The sequence below is a fragment of the Vespa velutina genome, chromosome 25, assembly GCF_912470025.1.
Source record: "Vespa velutina chromosome 25, iVesVel2.1, whole genome shotgun sequence".
Lineage (NCBI taxonomy): Eukaryota > Metazoa > Arthropoda > Insecta > Hymenoptera > Vespidae > Vespa > Vespa velutina.
The window spans coordinates 765,202-780,711 of record NC_062212.1 but is presented as its reverse complement, the minus strand read 5'-3'; the positions used below and the strand labels follow the sequence as shown (position 1 = coordinate 780,711).

Below are 15,510 nucleotides of genomic sequence, written 5' to 3'. Positions count from 1 at the left end.
AAACTGACTTGTTTAATTCGTAAAATGCAATTCGTAAGATGCAAACAGAGTAACTGACTGACTGACAGACAGACAGACAGACAGACAGACAGACAGACATTTAACCAAGACTATAGTTATAGGACACACACACACACACATATATATATATATATAATATATGTATGTATGTATGTATGTATATAAGAATAATATATATGTGTATGTATAACATGGAGTCTAGGAAGGCACGTAAGGAGTTGTGGCGAGTGCAGCTCTTCTAACGGTAATTCCTTTAGACCAGTACCGCAACTTCTGCAGTCAGAAGAGTAGTTCCTTGCTACTGGACTCTCTCTCTCTCTCTCTCTCTCTCTCTCTCTTTTTCTCTCTTTCTCTCTCTGTCTCTCTACCACTATTGCACTCCTTGCTCCTGTGATTCTTTCTGTTTCTTCTAAGGTCCCTATCCTAAGAAACGAACCAATCATCTTGTCCATCCCTATCTCTCTTTCCTATCTCTCTCTCTCTCTCTCTCTGTCTGTCTCTCTTCTATCTCTCTTTCTCTTATACTACCATCTTAACCTCAAGTAAATCGTTCTCTCTCACGGTTAGGCATAACAAATTCTGTTTAATTCAAAAACTCTCCCAATAACAGAATAAATTGGAATAAATCCTTTAAGGATTTGTTAAGCAATTTTGTTAAGAAAATAATGGCTTTTTTTTTGTTTCATATATATATGGGTTGAGGTGGTGGTGGTGGTGGGGGGGGGGGGGGGGGAGAAAAGAAATAAAAGGAAGAAAAAAAATGCATCCTAATCTTTATAGGATTTCTCTATAGTTAAATATTTTTCATTCGTTTTATAAATAATCATTACGATTGAAATCATCGAGCATATCTCATATTAATTGATTTTTTTTTTTTTTTTTTTTTTTTTTACAATAAATCATTCGATCGGGATGTTGTATTATTTTTAATTGGAAATAGAACGATTGTTAAATAATTTAAAATGCTCATTGATCCACGAAAAATCCTTCAAATTTTTCTTCGAGCATTCGATATGACAAAAATTTTTTGTATGAGATAAAAAAAAAAAAAAAAGAAAAAAAAAAGGAAAATGTTTTTTGATCAATTGTGACAAATAAATGCATTTGAGGTTTAGCCAAATTATTTCCTTTCTCTATTCTATAGCCCTATAGATATTTGATAAATTAAAGATTTCGAAAATGATTATTCCAACTTTGTAAATTTCATTGCCATTAATTCTCTTATGACGTATACTGTAAATAAATCATTAAATTATTTTGAAAAGATTTCAAATGAATGCATATCTCGTTGTTATGATATATATCGTTCATCCATTTTGTTGAAACGAAATATATCGAAGTATATATTCATTTATATACGTATATATATATATATATATATATATATATATATATATGTAAGAAACTTAGACGCGTTCATTTCGTTCATCCATTTCGTCATTATGCTATCAGACTATGCAATTGCCAATTGGTTCTACGATAGTAGTAAATTTTCCTTGGCGGCGACGTCTTGCAGATCGTTTAAACACCATCCATGTAACTTCCTTTCCTCATCCCTAACCTATTTTCATACATTTTATATTACATTTTATATCTCAGGCATACTATAAATGCAGATAACCAGATACACACTTATATAGAGTTTTATATTTGTATAATTATTTTATCCCTCTCTCTCTCTCAATACATTTTATTACTTTTTATTGGTCTCTCTCTCTCTCTCTCTCTCTCTCTCTCTTTCTCTCTTTTTATTATTTTTTTTTTTTTTTTTTACTCCTATATAGAAGAAAGTAGATTGCTATTGGTTTTCTTCGACGTTAATATATTGACGATGATTATATGTATGTGTTTTAGCTTGTATGTTTGCGATATCATAGTTTAAAATTTGTGGGTTAATGGAAAATCGATAATTATGTATCGAAATTTCATTTACCATATATTTTTTTCCCAGCAACATGGAGTGTGTATATATATATATATATATATGTGTGTGTGTGTATAGTTGATATGTGGAGAGAGAGAGAGAGGGAGAGAGAAATGCAACGACCTATGCATCGATGTGCATCCAAGAACGATGTATCACGCCTTTACAAGGAGGCATAACGTGCCATGGCGGTCTAGTAATTATCTCGTAGATATGAAATCGTGACTGTACGTGCGGTGTTTAAATCAGATATGTAGAAAGTAATTTTTTTTTTCCTTTTCTTTTCTCTTTTTTCTCTCTTTTTTTTTTTTTTGAAACTTCCTACCTTTACTTTTTTTTTTTTTTGGGGGGTTTTCCTTTTTCGTTATTTATAACAAATTCATCATATTTTTCAGGGAAACTTTTATATCTCTGAAGGTACACACACACACACACAAATATGTATTATTATAAAGTAATTAAATTATATATATATATATATATATATATATATATATAAAAGAAAAAAATTTAGTAACAACAGAGACAATTCTTTCTTGGATATATTAAATCCAAGGGTTCCCTAATCGCGATGTTACGTACCTGAAATCATTGAATTATAAAAAATAATCTGAAAATCTTACGAAAGAATAAAATAGTAATTTGATGAGGAAAGAAATTCTAATTGAAATCCTTTTTTTTTTGTTTCAATTCATGAAACAATCTCAATTGATTAAGGATATAAATATATCCTTGAAATCGAGGATGATCGTAAAGGATCTTTAAAGTATCATCCGTCGATCAGATAATCTTGCTTCTGAAACGGTAGCTTTCTACCGATCTAAAGAAAATTAATCTAAAGAAATATGTATGACTGTTAACACAGCTGTTGCATTGCTCTGTTCTGCTCCTGTGTATAACCAGTATGTATAACAACAATAATAAAAGACAGTATTAGCACGCGGCTTATCGGTAATGATTTATCGATATTGCGCAACTGGGCTTCCCCTCAATACCCCTCAGGCTCTATCAACTCCTTCGGGCTTCTCAACATACCCCTCAAGCCACTAACCTCCCACCCCCTTACAAGCGTTATATTTTCTTCTTCCTTTTATCTGTCGTTACGAGAACCACGGAGAAAAGGTAGGGTCTACCGTGAAGACTTGATTTATGTTGGTGTTAACCGTGGCAAACTGTGGAAATTAATCGTGTTCCTATGATCTAAGAGTGGAGAATTTAACGAAACGATTATGGTATTATATATATATATATACATACATACATACATACATACATACATACATATACCTTATTTCTTTTCTTGATAACCTGGATGAAAATTAATTTTGCAATTTTTCCCGTCTCCTTCTTCTTCTTCTTCTTCTTCTTTTCTTTTTGCAAGGGAGGACAAGGGGGAAAATAAAATATTTCCTACTAATCGCAAGTGGTTCATAAACGGAGATCGTCGCGATCGTATTGCCTGCAGTGCCAGATAATCTAACCTCAATGAGAGGTTAGGTTAGTTCGTGATTGCAATTAAATTCGTAAGAATTTTTATTGATATTGATTGATCGAAATTCATTCGCGCTTTTTCATCCTCTTTAATCATACCATATACACGAGTTTTCATCGAATCGTTTATTTATATCGTGATCGAGATTTGCGATTGAATCGTCGTGATCGTGACTGACCTTGAAAACGTTAATCGAGATATCGTAACCATGCTTGCGGTTAACTTTATGAATGAATTGTCGCATTCATTCTTATTTCTTTCTTTCTTTTTCTTTCTTTCTTTTTTTTTTTCTTTTTCTTTTATTTGATAGGAATGACTTCGTCGTAATTGTATTGCCTAAGGATGTTGTTATTGAATTTTTATTAAATCGCGATTGAGAGATCACGATTGAATTGTCGTAACCTTGGTTGTCTTTTTGGATGTCCTTGAAACTGCGAATATTATCGTCACCACGTTTTTTAGGACAAAGTTTACGAACGAATTGTGATTCGGTTATCAACATCAACATCATCATCATCATCATCATCATCAGTTTACATCCGAATTGTAATCATTATTTGCTTAGTTACAATTGAATTTCATGAACGTTGGAGTTGTATAATTGAAAGAACGTACTTTATCAGGCCATTATCAAAAAAAAAAAATAAATAAATAAAAGGGTAATTTTTAAACCTTCGTACATATCGATAAATTCTTCCGCAGTTTTTTTTTTTTTTTTTTTTTTTTTTTTTTTTCTTTTTAAACCAAGCGACGATTATTCAAAATCATATCTCAATATCGTTGAATTAAAAATTGCTATCATAATCGACGAGTTTAAAATTAAGATTCAAAAGTTGATACGATAACCATCAGAAACTTACTATGGTTTTATATTTGACAAACTATAATTTGATATTACGTATAAGGAAATTGTCGTTAATGTTCAATTTTCCTTTTCTTCTTCTTCTTCTTCTTCTTCTTTTCTCCATGACACGATATACCAAAATCAATAGAGCGAATCAATTTATTCCGCGTTGCTCGATGTTTATTAGCACTTTCTGTGTTTATTCGACCGGCAAAATGATAGACGAAAGGGAATAATAAAGAGGGTGAAAGCAATACATATCGAAACGGGATAGATAAGAAATGAGAGAGTGTGTCAGTGGTGTTGAAAAAATTTATATACACATACTTACACACACATACACAAACATGCATACACATATGTATTCACCATTTAAATTGAAAAATGAAGATTAAAAATTCAAATGAGAAAGTATTTATACTTTTGTAAATATATAAGTAATACGATGAAATTGAAATACTATAACTTAGGACGATTTGATTCCTTAATTTGAGACCTTAATTTCATATCATTATAATAAAGTTTACATATATGTATATATCTATGTATGTATATATACCATAAATCCAATGTGGTCACACATATGTGAATTCATATTTACACATTGTACAATTTCTACAATGGCTTGGCTCTTGTATTTGCAGTTGTGCATGCACGTGGAATGCAAACAAGGAACACTGTGTCGTTAATTACCTAACACGAACAATATCCATAGTTCAAGCATACATAGGTATGGTATAGTTTAGTCGCTGAGTTAACGAGTGAACATTTCCTCTTTTTTTTTTTTTCTTTCTTTCTTTTATTTATTTATTTATTTATTTATTTTTTTTCCTCCTATAATAATCCGCACACGATTTATATTTAATTAAATCATTATTTAATTAATTTATATTTAATAAAAAAAAAAAAAAAAAAAAAAAAAAAAAGAAAGAAAGAAAGATGGTTGACATTAATCAGACGACAATAACTTTTAGTTTATAATAATTTTTAACAAAATTGTCTTTTCTTCATTTCCCCCTCCCCCCTCTTTTTTTATTAATAAAAAAAAATTTTAATCATCATGAAATTCGTCCTGTCCATCCAAATGTTTTTTTTTTTTTCTTTTTTTTTTTTTTTCTCCAAAAAAGAAATGAAAATAAATCAATAACAGTGACATTTTTTGTTTGTTCTTTAAATTGGTAAAAAAAAAAAAAAAAAAAAAAAAACAGAAACAAAAAAAAAAAGAAAGAAGAAGAAGAAGAAGCAGCACAGAATAGATCAAACTGTGACGTAAAATATTTTAACGATGTAACAATGTAAGAACATTGTTAGGTATAATATAAATTAGATTAGAATCAATGTTGGTGTAAGAGTTTCTTAATGTCAGCTATGATGCCGTTATCCGTGGTCCGTTTATTCGGTTTATTCTAACAAGAGTGAGTACATGGTATAGTATTGGAGGAACAGTCGTGAAGATGTTGTTTGTTCGCCGATCGGAAAGAAGAAACTAAAATAAACACGTACGGAACGGTAACGGTGAAATTTTTCTTTCGACCTCTCTCTCTCTCTCTCTCTCTCTTTCTCTCTCTCTTTCTCTCTCACCTTCCCCCTATTCCTCTCTTTCTCTCTTTATCTCTCTTTGCTATGCGTTTGCTAAAAACGGAACACATCGTTCAGATAGAAAAGAGTCGATCGAGTGAAAATAGTACAAGTGAGTTAGGCTAAACGTTGTTGGACTTAATATAATACATACTCTATCAGCCATTAACATGATTAATTATAACAGGATATTATTTCAATCATATCGTTTATTATTTTCGATCTCGATTATGTTTTTGAGGATTGTGTGTAGGAGATCGTCTAAAAAAAGAAAAAAAAAAAAAAAAAGAAAAAAAGAAAGAAGAAAAATAAATGGAACAGTTTTTTATTTTTTTATCAGGCCAATCAATAAATATAGTCAAATTTTAATAAACGAGTATTAATTTTGATAAATACGTAATATCATTGACGAGATTTTGATATCATCGAATTTTAATATCTAATGAAAATTTTGAACGTCTAACAATCGAGTACAAAATTAATGGAGAAAAATTTCAGGGTCAATTTGATCGTTGAATTTTATTTCACAGTCTGAACTTTAACGTTCGAAGTACTCAAGTGATAAGTATAAGTTAATGAATTGTAAATTAAAAATTATAAAAGTTATTCGATCGATTTAGAAAAGAATAATATTGGAGGTTTTACATGTTATGTCAATTGACACAAATTTCAACTCAGTTCCAATCTCTTCCATGATCCAATTCAATCGGTAATTATGATCCGATCATAAAATCTACTAATAAATCCAATCAAAATTCAAAGGTTTAATCGAAGATTTAATCTAATCTAAAGCCAATCGTAAGCCTATAGTCATCCCCATCCCATCTTACCCCCCATACCAAATTTTAATGTGAACATAACTATATAATAATCTCAGTAACAACTCAGTAATATTTAAGTCAATCAAATCCCCATTGTTGGTTCTAAGTTCAACAAGTCGATAATAATTAATAGATCATAATCTTATCATAATTCGCGAATGGTCAGAATTCAAATGTTTTTACATCCGGAATTATGATCTAATCGTAATCAAGCCTTAAAGATAATACAATTCTAAATATCAAAGGTATAGATTAAATCAATAATTTAAGAAAAAATTTTGATAACAATTACGAACAAAATTTCAATGATAATTTAATCGTGACTTAGTTAAAATTAAATTTGCAAAGATATCAAAAATTAAACTTCCAACGAAACTAAATTAAACTAATTAATGCATCAAAATCTCTCGATTGATAGAAAACTTTAAATCGTCAATTGAACGAATTTCAAATTTCATTTTGTCCCATATAACATTAAAATATCACGATAAGTATTATTTCATAATGATTATAACTATTGTCGATCACATCTTCGAATTTAATTTCTAATCGACGTTATCGATCGTCAGTATTATTGGCCAGCGATATAATTATTATTAAAAAAAAAAAAAACTCTAGAAATCTTAGGACCAAATTTCCTACATTAAATCAAAAAAAAAAAAAAAAAAATCCTAGAAGACCTCGAAAAAAATTCCCACATACGAGAACACACACGTATACATATACGTATATTATTGACACGTACGTGTTGATATAATATCAATCTAAAAAAAAAAAAAAAAAAAAAAAAACCCTAGAAATACAAGAAAAAAAAATTCCCGAACAATTACAAACGAACAAATTCGATTGATAGGTACTATTGATAAAAATTAAAGAAACAAAGTCCTCTATAATTGTTAGGAAAAAAAAAAAAAAAAAACCGAAAATATTTCTTTCTCACCCTCACCCTCGCACTCGCGTACATTATGTACGGAATGAAAAAAAAAAAAAAAAAAAAACAAAAGAAAAAAAAAAGAATAGAAGAAAAAAAAAGGAAAAAAGAAAGAAAGAAAGAAAGAGAAAAATTCGCTTACAAAATATTTTTTTTCATATGATATAAATTAATGAAAAATTTCGATAGAGATGTATAAAAAAAAAATATATATATATATATATATATAAATATATATACACACTATATCATTTCTAAACGTTCTCGTTCCTAACTGCTGACATACGCACATATTTTTTCCTCCCCTCTTCCTCTCTCTCTCTCTCTCTCTCTCTCTCTCTCTCTCTCTCTCTCTCTCTCTCTCTCTCTCTCGCACTCTATCATCGTCCTATCGTCACTCGGAATAAACACACGTCGTTCAGTACGTGATGCGGACATAAATATCGAGTTGCGGGATCGTTTTTCCATCTCTTCTCTCTAATACACGTTTACTAACACGTGTGTATATATATATATATACATATACACACATACATACATAAATATATATATATATATATATATATACATTAGACATTAGATAAGGAGTATACCGGAGTCTTGCTCCTTATCGACACGATGCTGACTATGCTCGAGAACTCGCGAAACGAAACGACTCTTCTCGAATGTTGTTCTCGTCGTCCTCGTCCACCTCCACCTCCATCACCTCCACCACCATAACCTCCATCTCCTCCTTCGCCACCACCTCCCTTAGCTTTTTCTTCTTCTATTACCTACTCTCTTTCTTCTCGTTCTCTTTGTCTCACTTTCTGTTCCTCAAGAGACTTTGAAACCAAAGATCATGGGAATCGGTTAACTAACGTAAGCGAAAAGCCTAAACGCCGTTTCTTTATAATCCTCAGTTGGTTTCCATTCGTGACAGTGAACGGTTCGATCAATTGCATTTACTCTTTCTCTCTCTCTCTCTCTCTCTCTCTCTCTCTCTCTCTCTCTTTCTCTTTCTCTCAATTATTAATATTATTATTATTATTACTATTATTATTTTTGTTATTCTTGCCATCATTTTCTTTTTTTTCCTTTCTTTCTTTTTCTTTTTCTTTTTCTTTTCTTTGTAATTATTCGTCCATTTTATTTTTACTGTTTCTCTCTTTCTTTCTTTCTTTCTTTCTTTCTTTCTTTTTTTTTTTTTACTTCACTTAGTCTAAATGAAAATACCTGCCTTATCGATCGAGTTCACTTTTCTTTTTGTCTTTTTTGTTTGTTTTTTTTTTTTTTTTTTAGATTTTTTTTCTTGTTATTATGACAATAAATTTTTTTGTTGATTTTTCTTTTTCTTTTTTTTTTTTTTTTTTTTTTTTTTTTTTTTATTATTGATCTCGATAAGTTAATCGCCGAGTAATTTTGGAAGGAGAGTTTTTTTTTTTTTTTTACTTTTTTTATTCCTGTAGGATTATCTTTGATTTTTTCTTTTTTTTTTTTTTTTTTTTTTTTTTTTTTTTTTATTTCGAATCATTCTCGATCGATTAATTTCTCTTTTATTATTGTTATTATTATTATCATCTTTTCTTTTCTTTTTTTTTACGAAGATGATTCGCATAATGATCGAAGGACAAGAAGGATGGAGGATCTTGAAAAGGATTTCTTCGGTGTGCGTGTGTGTGTGTGCGTTTTATTATTTTTTTCTCTCTTTTATTTTTCTGGAAAAGGTATTATTATTATTATTATTATTATTATTATTATCATCATCATCATTATCATTGATTTTCTTTTCTATTCTATTCTGTTCTGTTCTTATCTTTTCTTCCTTCATATTACATTAAATTTATTTACCTTTATCCCAATTGAAGGATTGTTTATATTTTTTGCTTTGCTTTCATTTTTTATTTTATTTTATTTTTTTTTCCGTTTCCGTTTTCATTTTTTCCTCCTGTTGGGTCAAATAGGCTTGAGTGGAATTAGTACGGTGGTATGATTATTTTCATCCCTTCTTTTTTTTTTCTTTTCTTTGTTTTCATTTTTTTTTAAGCTTCTTATTCGTATAATTGCATGTACTTCACATCTCTGGGATTTCAACGTGTGTATGCATATGTATATATAATATATATTTTTTGTATTCTATTTTATTTATTTATTTATTTATTTTTTTTTTAATTCAATTGATTGTTTTAATTTTATAGAAAAAAAAAAATTTTTTTTATAGAATAAAAATTATAGAAAAAAAATATTCTTCGAAAGATTTGAATTCGTAAAAGCTCGAAGTTTTAATAAATCTAATATTAATTAATTATTTGTTTATTAAAAAAAAAAAAAAAAAAAAGAAAAAAAAAGGTAGTAGAAACAAAATGGAGAAAATTTGGATTCAATTTTTCATACTGTAATATATATCGTAAGAAAAGATCTATTTGAGATATTTGAAGAAAGAAAGCAAAAAAAGAAAATAAATAAATAAATATATATATATATTTTTTTTTTTAATAATTTATATTATTAATTGTTAATATATTTTTATTAATTTCTTTTGTTTCATTTCTTTCCATTTCTTTTCTTTATCGTCTCGTCTACTTTATTCTTGGAACAAAAATTACACCTTAATGTAACTCGATATTATATCACGTTACTACTTTTTCTTCTTAACGAATCATCAAGAATGAACATTCGATAGCGAAGAAATAAAAAAAAAAAAAAAAAAAAAAAAAAAAAAAAAAAAAAAAAAAAAAGAAATAATAAATATTAATCCTTAATTCTTCATTGAAATCATTTATTTCTAAATTGAAAAGTTTCCAAATAATCAAACAATCGAAATTATATCGGGGACGATTTTTTTTAAAAATCATTTACCGTATTTTTTTATTCATACGATTTTCTTCATAATTGAAATTTTGTTCTAATTTTATTCGAATCAAATCGAATGAATTCCTTTTTTTTTTATTTTTTAATTATTTTTTTTTAACTAATCGAACAACGAGTGCTCGCCATTTTGTATTCACTCATTGAGGTTAGAAATGAAATCGATATTGAAGCTAATTTTTCTTTCCTTTTTTTTTCTTTTTTTCTTTTTTACAAATGAATAGAATGATTACGTCAAAAAAAAAAAAAAAAAAAAAAAAAGAAAAAGAGAAAAAAGATGTATGTATATATAAAGATAAAAATAGAAAAGAATGTATCCGCATTGATAAATTATCTTATCTATTAAACGATTACCATTCGTCGTATTGTATTTCACATTTCCTGTTAAGTGAATATACGTATTTGTGTGACACGATGCTTCCGTGAACTATTATCGTTTATTTGTTAATTATATCTTCATTTCTCATCGAGAAATCAAGAATATGAAAATGACCGTGAATATATATATATATATATATATATATATATATATATACTCATATATTTATATGTATACATAATTTTATCAGAATATGTATATCTTTATCAGAAAAAAAATTTTTTTTTAAATTAAGATAAAAATTGCTGAAAAATTTTAATAGAAACGAGCTCGAAATTTCTTCTCTCTTTTTTTTTTTTTTTTTTCTTCTATCGACCAATTTTTATGACTCAAAGCTTATGAAAAATTGATTTTAAGAATGATTGATTAGTCATATATTTTATTTTTTTATTTCTTTATTTTTTTTTTGTACAGTACCGAAAAAAATTGTACAAAGGAATAATAGATTTTTCCAAATTATTCAGAAACTTTTGCCCACCCTGTGTATATATATATATATATATGTGTAATACAAAATTTAATATATTAAATTTTCAATATCAATAATATTTTAAAATTAAATACGTAAATGAGTAAAAAGTAAAAAAAATTTTATGGATATAACTTTATATAAATTTAACTTATTATAATTTATTTGTGTAAATTATTTATTTATAAAATTTTGACCATGAAAATGAGAATTAGAAATTCTAGAAATGCGCCTAAGTTTTCCTAACGATTTAGATTTAACGATCATAGTTTTAGTAGTTTCTAAGCAATCACCAAGAGACTTCCAGTAACATAGCCACTGATTATTATTCCCTATTTTTTTTTCTTTCCTTTTTCTTTTCTTTTTTTCTTCTTCTTTTTTTTTTCCTTAAACGGTTCACCATTCGTGTTTTCCTTTTATGGTTACATTCGAGATAGAGATAGAAAGAGAGAGAGAGAGAAAGAGAGAGAGAGAGAGTTAATGCTTATGGTTTATGCCTTGAAAAATATTATTGCTGGCGAAATTTTTTATACTACATGCACACACACACACATATATATATATGCATACATATGTATACATATAAATACAATACATACATGAAAATCATATATATACGTATGATTTCCATCGATTTAAAAATGAAAAAGAAAGTGACTCTCTACATTATCGACTGAACGGCTATATTCTCATATTTATTCGTTAGAATTTTCTACCATGATCGCCATCGTCATTAGAAACAATTCGTACGAAATAGAAATAGGAGAAAGGTCGTAGTTTATTCTTCAATAAAAAAATTTACTTTCTACTTTTCCTTTTTTTTTTCTCTCTCTCTCTCTTTTTTAATAACAATTGACTTTAGATATTCAATAACCTTTCAAAATCAATCTACCCGATGACTTTTTGAGTTTATCTATTCTAGTAAATTTTCAAATCCATCAGTCTAGTAATTTTTTGGAGTAATTACTCGCTCAGTAACTTTCGAGATGCAATCATTCGAATAAATTTATGGATTCAACCGTTCAATAACTTTTTATATTCAACCGTTCAGTAACTTTCTGGATTCACACGTTCAATAACTTTCAGGTTTCACTCGCTCAGTAATTTTTTTAACTCACCTTGTCAGTAATTTTTCGGGTTTACTCATTCAGTAACTTTCTAGACACAACCATCCAATAAGTGTTTGGATTCAACCGTTCAGTAACTTTTTTATATTCAACCGTTCAGTAACCTTCTGGATACACAGGTTCGATATAACTTTCAGGATACACTCTGCCAGTAATTTTTCTGGTCCATCTGCTCAGTAACTTTTTGGATTCATCCATTTAGTAAATTTTATGGACTTACTCGTTCAGTAACTTTCCTGATCCACCTGCCTAGTAATTTTTCGTAGCTAACCGCCTAGTAATTTCTCGTGCCTATCCTATACAATATATAATAATAAATTAAATATTACAAATACAAAGAATATATACATATATATATATATATATATATATATATATATATACATACATACATAGATACATGTATATATATGTATAGATATTTACGTACATGGGTTAGTACATACTACAATACATACTATAGTACATATTATAGTATATACTGAAGTATCTATTCGCATACCAGACCAAACTTACTGGCTATGCTTATTACTGGAGATTGCACGTTACCTCTCTCGTTACATCTTATATGGTTGTGCATGAATACTTTTACATATACATACATATCCATGCATACTTTGTAAGATATATATATATACACACACACACACATACACACATATATATATATATATATATATCACGTTGTCTCGGACCGTATATCGCTTAATGCCGCCTGCAAATCTAATTAGCCGCACTTTCGAATACTCTGCAACTCATGGGCACGTTTTCCCATGGTCCAGACACATATACTCTCTCTCTCTCTCTCTCTCTCTCTTTTTCATTTTTCCTTTTTTACAACTTAAAAAAAATGAAAGAGAGAGAGAGAGAAGGGTGGGGTAGAGAGAGAATACACTTAACTGACTTTAAAACGTTTGAAAACTCGCTTCTATCGTCACGCTACTCGTTTACGTCTCACGTTTTTCTTTTAATCATCATCCAATTCGTGCGCTTAACAAACGAAAGACTTTCGAGAGAAACTCTTCTGTTGTTATTTTTACGCGCAATAATTTTGCCGATTTTTAATTAATTCATCGCGTTATAATGATATTTATCTCGTTGATAATTTTATTGAGAAACGAGAGATTCAAATAGAGAGAGAGAGAGAGAGAGAGAGAGAGAGAGAGGGGCGGGGGACAGGAGTGGAGATTGTTGAGAAAATACATTGCACTTATTTACTTTCGGATTTTTTAATTAGTGAAAATAAATCTGTGTATTATATGTATGATTGTTAAGAACAATTTTTTTTCTTTTTTTTTTCTTTTACTTTTCCTTGATTCTTTTTTTACTTTTTCTTTCTTTTTCTTTTTCCAATCAATTAACTTTCAACGATCTTCTCTAACATGAAAATATTGATAGTAATCCTAGCCTTTTATTTTTTTTTTTTACAAATGAATTCCCTTAATAGTATTAAATAAAATAAAAAAAAAGAAAAGAAAAAGGATAGGAACAATAAAAAGAAAAATAGAAGAAAGGAGAAAGCACAGAAATAATACAAATAAAAGAATAAAAAAAGAAAAGAAATGGACGTATGATCGACCGTGCATAATGTTTTTGTAAAAAGGGCAATCGTTATACTTCACATGCCTAGGCTTTCCCTGTGAATATTTAACGCAGGCATGGTTTACGGTAGTAACGATTTTACGCTCATGTTCCAGTCCTTTTCTGTATTCATCACATTGCGTCCAGTCAATGAACCGTGATTCGATATTGGCTGCTAAGTGTAACTCGATAGTACGATCAACATGTCTCTTTCTCTCTCTCTCTCTCTCTCTCTCTCTCTTTCTCTCTCTCTCTTCTCTCTTCTCTCTCATTTTTTCTTCCTTTCTCTCTTTCTCATGGTTGTGTAGTTTCTGTTACATAATATCGAGTTTGTGGTAGCTTTTAGTTGAAAAAAATCAAATGAAATGGTAAAATTAATTGAATCAATGAAATTAATGAAATCAATGAAATCAATGAAATTAATTAAATTAATGAAATCAATGAAATTAATGAAATCCATGAAATTAATGAAATTAATGAAATAAATGAAATCAATGGAATCAATGGAATTAATGAAATCAATGAAATTCATGAAATTCATGAAATTAATGAAAATAATGAAATAAATGAATTTAATGAAATGATTTAAATGAAATGAATGAAATGGATGAAATGAAATGAATGAAATGGATGAAATGAAATGAATGAAATGAAATGAATGAAATGAAATGAATGAAATGAAATGAATGAAATTAAATTAAATGAATGAAATGAAATGAATGAAATGAAATGAATGAAATGAAATGAATGAAATGAAATGAATGAAATGAAATGAATGAAATTAAATGAATGAAATTAAATGAATGAAATTAAATGAATGAAATTAAATGAATGAAATTAAATGAATGAAATTAAATGAATGAAATTAAATGAATGAAATGAAATGAATGAAATGAAATGAAATGAATGAAATGAAATTAAATGAATGAAATGAAATGAATGAAATGAAAAGAATTAAATGAAATTCGATTGTTAATATAAAATTATGTTGAAAATTAATTCGAATTCAATAAAATTTATTTCACGCTTGTATTATATTAATTTCTAATGATTTTTTTTCTTTTCATTGCGTTTTATTAATTAATTAATTAATTAATTTCTTTATCTCTCGATCCTTTTTGTTCTAAACATTCCTCGTTCTAACTGGGATGCTTAAAATTGCTTAAACATTGCTTGATATTAAAGTTTTAAATTGCTTAACGTATCTCTAGAAATTTCTTGAGGTTCTTTTTAGAAGTAAAAGAAAAGAAAAAAAGGAAAAAAAGAAAAAGAAAAAAATCCCTTAAAATTGCTTTCTCTTCTCTCCTCACCCTTTCACCCTCTCGCCCTCTCACCTTCACGATATCGCGAAAACAACGTCAGCCGTTTTCTCTCTGTCTCGTAATTTTTTTTCCCTTCTTTTTTTTCCCCTTCTTCCCCCCTCCCCCCCTTCTCCTTCGTCTCCTTCCGTTTATTCTTTTTCTTCTTATTATTTTATTATTTTTTTTTTTAATTTA

The 15,510-nt window shown here is 28.3% G+C and overlaps 1 protein-coding gene across 8 annotated transcripts in view; it reads left to right on the top strand.

Annotated features, from left to right (window-relative positions):
- LOC124957401 (SH3 and multiple ankyrin repeat domains protein 1) overlaps window positions 1–15,510 on the top strand; it is a 144,586-nt gene that overhangs the window by 20,802 nt on the left and 108,274 nt on the right. The window lies entirely within an intron of this gene.